The following is a 3659-nucleotide window of genomic DNA, read 5'->3' as shown; positions in this document are numbered from 1 at the left end:
AAGAGGACTTGGTTGCTTTGATATTCCCTATTCATGGTGAATACTAAAAATACTTGTTAAAAATCATTACTCTGGTGGCAGAATTTTTTTTTCCTTTTCAGTTTTTGTAAACTTTTTCACTTCATTAGTAAGGAAATACGCCTGTATGATGGGGAGAGGATTCTTTCAACCCACTGCCAAAACAAGTACAATGTTTTAGGGAGAGAGGAAAACTTCCCATTGCTTTCATGAGTAATTGAAACTTCAGAAGAAGTGTCTACCCTCTATTCTTTCTACCACTGGGGAGATTTTCTACTTAGCCGCCATTTTGGTGATGCTGGCCAGCTCCGCCTTGGCTTTGATTCCAAAATGTGTCTGATCTGGAAAACCATCCTGGAAACATCACTAGAATAGCCTTTCCTGTGAGATTTATGCTTCCTGCTGGGCTGACAATGCTGCTGGATTCAGTGGGATTTCCCCTGTGGGGAGTGGGACATGGTGTGTCTGCTCGGTACCTCAAGTCTCAGGCTCCTCCTGAGCAGAGGAAAAACCTGTGAAGAACCACATGCAACTTAAATACTTAAGGTTTTCACACCTGAGGGTTTTACTAGTAGGTGTTATGTTAAATCCTTCAAGGGTGGAGGGCAGCCTTTAGATTTGTTAATCTTATGAAGGAAATCTAGTGTTTGGAGTATTGTGCTGGGACCCCAGAAAACTATTTTGGGAAAACCAAGAATATAAGGTTGGCTGTGGCTGGGCAGTGTTGCTTCAGTCCTTTATTCCTTCTTTAACCCGCTGTTGACTCATCTGTAGTACAGCTGGAGGTACACTGATAATGTCAGACATCAGGTGCTCTTATGGTGTTAGAGGCCACTGGGTGCCTGTCTCAGACAGACAGGGAGAGGACAATTCAGACAAGTTTTTGTTTCTAATTTCTTCCCTTCCCAATCAAAGCCCTGGAGCCCTGTAGCTCCAGTTCTGCAGAACTGGGTTGGGACTCAGAGGACCCATTCATTTTATGTCAGCGCACCAACCACCATTTGAGTGTAGGGGTTCGATGTCCTTCAAGTTTATGGTGAATCCCTAAAGCCTCCTTCTAAAACACTGACTCCTTGTGTCTCTCTTTGTGAGTTCTCATGTGTTGCAGACCTTGCATTTATGGAATCTGCCAGGCTGGAAGGTGCAGCCTGCTGTTAGATCACATTTACAGAGGGCTCATGTAAGACTTAAGCCCATATTACGTTTGTTCCTCTGTGATGCTTATATTTGTCTTGCACTTTGTCTGGGAATTCAGATTGTGTGTCTTGGCTGGGCTCTGTCATATATGTTTAATCCCAGTTTCTTTGCTTTCCTGCAGGGACTTGCTAGGGAACAGGAAGTAAATGGAGTGTCTTGTAGAGATGCCTTGTAGAGAGAGCTGACTGCCAGCCAAAAACCCATCCAGCTACAGCAGCAGCTGTTTCAGCCCAAAGAATTTGTAAGCACAATTATTTTCTTAGCACCTCATCATGCTTCTTGCAGGAACTTCAACTGTCAGGTTTTCTGTCCTGCTAGGCTGGGAAACATGGGGTGCTTATTTAGATTAGTTGGTGAATACACTTGGTGATCCTGTGACTGAGGGGGTGCATGTGGGAGAGCGGGGAGAGAAAGTCTCAAGGCATGGAAAAGGGAACACTTGGGCCCAATCAGTGCTGGAGGTTAGGAGTCAGGTTTCAGCCTTTTTCCTGTGCCTACTAACTCCAAACTAGAGCAGGTTTGCTTTGCAGCTGGATCTGGGACGTGTGTGTGCACATGCCTCAGGCACAAGGGAAAGCAGGAATTTTCCTAGGCTGTGACGCACAGTCTACCTGGAGGACTGGCTTTGTCCTGGCTCTGAGCTGAGGGGGTGAGTCCCAGCTGTCCAAGCATCAGTCCTGTCTGGAACCTCTCATACGCTAAGAAGTACCTGGAATTAAAAATAAAAAATGTCATTTGGGGCAGACTAATCGGCACAGTGAAAGAGAGTGACCTGATCCCTATATCTCACATGCATATCCCACTGTCAGTTCTCTTATGGAAAAAATTCTCCACATCTTGACAACAGACATGAGGCAAATAGATTTCTTTGGTCTAACCACGCAGTTAAATGTAGAGGGCTGGTTCGCCTTTGCTCTTTGTCTCTCCACTGGCCCAGAGTGGGGAAACTTCTAATCTCAACACTCAGACTTGTCCTCTTTGCCAAGACTCATCTTGCCCACGTGGCTTTTGTCAAGGCTGTGACTGGGAGAGCAAAGCCTGGCAGCTATTTTTCTAAGACTGTAGCAATCCATTGCTGGTGTCCAAGGATCTGCTGCAGAGCTGCTGCTTCAGGGATCTGGTATGGAGCTGCAGGGGCCCTCTGGGCAGGTCCTGGCCAGGGTTATCTGTGCTCCCCTGCCCCAGGCTCTCATGCCCTCATGAAGGGAATGACTGAGCTACACAGAAAACAGCTCTGACACAATTTACAGCCCAGAGTGTTAAGATAATGCTAATTGGTGCTGCTTGGCTGCACCAGCTGCTTCCTCCATTGTGTCATTACTGGGTGGGGGGGACAGACTGTTCAGAGTGTTGCTGCTACAAATATGTTTTCCCACTGTGACTGTGAACAACATCACTGTCCTGGAGATGGATGCCAGTGCCACAGCTCAAAAAGAGAGCTGGGTTCTCCTTTTCTGCCTCTCTAGGCCCTTGCCTGACCCATGGGACCCTAACTTACATTCCCAAAGTTCTCCATTTAGGGTTTGGTTGCAGCTGGCTGTGCTGTGCCCTGCATCAGCCTCCAGAGAGCCTGTGTCATGGGACAGGAGACCTTTCAGCTGGAGAAGTCAGCCACTGTTCAAGGCTGGCCCAGATTCTGAGGTAAGGGGTAGATTTGCCGTTGTTTCTCAAGCACAGCAGTAACAGCAGCAGGGTCAGGGTCGTGGATGGCAGCACAGCCACATCCTGCAGAGCTGTTGGGGGTGCATGTCCTCACCCCTGCCCACGTCTCCCCTCTGAGAATGGTTACAAAACTTTCTCTGCAACTTTGATGGCACTTGTTGTCTTTCATTGGACTCCCATATAACTTTAGTTGATGACGGCAGTAATTCAACAGCAATGCTAAAAGTAGTCAACTGCTGCCAGCCTTGTTGACTGGCTGCTTCAGGCCACCCCTTCAGAAAGCTCCAGTAACGTCTGGGGGGATGATGATCGTCCTTATTGCTCTAAGCAAGCCTTAGTGACAAAGCAGATGTCACCTTTCAACTTGGTTGTCTGAATTCAGTGGCACCCTTCCACATGCAGCAGGATGCAGGATCCTTTCCTTCCTGACCAAAACTGTTGAGTGTCATTTGCTGTGTCAGCCTAAAACACAGGGGTGAATTTCATTGGGTAAAGTGATGCCTGTGCGTGGATGAAAAACAGATGAAAGTGTAATGTGATCCAGAAGTTAGAAATTAAACTTAGATAAATGTAAGCTAAAAAAATAAGGTATATGGTTTTAATAGTGACTAAATAGCAACAGTTAAATAATTTTTGGCACCAATTACCAAGGGATACTGTGGTGGTTCTGTCTCTCCAAGCCTCTGAAGAATCCATGTCTTGTTATCTCAGCCAGAAGAAATTTGGGACGTCAGATGAAGTCTAAGAACATTTTAATGCAGGAGACCAATATGATTATTCCT

General features: G+C 46.4%; 1 long non-coding RNA gene across 1 annotated transcript in view; it reads left to right on the top strand.

The window, feature by feature from the left end:
* Positions 1-847: 847 nt before the first annotated feature.
* The window catches only part of LOC108446256, a 9589-nt gene continuing 6777 nt past the window's right edge, over positions 848-3659 (top strand). The window contains exon 1 of the long non-coding RNA XR_001861398.1: positions 848-2856. This is a non-coding gene — a long non-coding RNA (uncharacterized LOC108446256). The remainder of the gene's footprint in view (positions 2857-3659) is intronic.

This window comes from Corvus brachyrhynchos, unplaced genomic scaffold (genome assembly GCF_000691975.1).
Source record: "Corvus brachyrhynchos isolate BGI_N302 unplaced genomic scaffold, ASM69197v1 scaffold4, whole genome shotgun sequence".
In the NCBI taxonomy this organism is placed as follows: domain Eukaryota; kingdom Metazoa; phylum Chordata; class Aves; order Passeriformes; family Corvidae; genus Corvus; species Corvus brachyrhynchos.
This window is presented reverse-complemented; position numbering and strand designations above follow the sequence as displayed.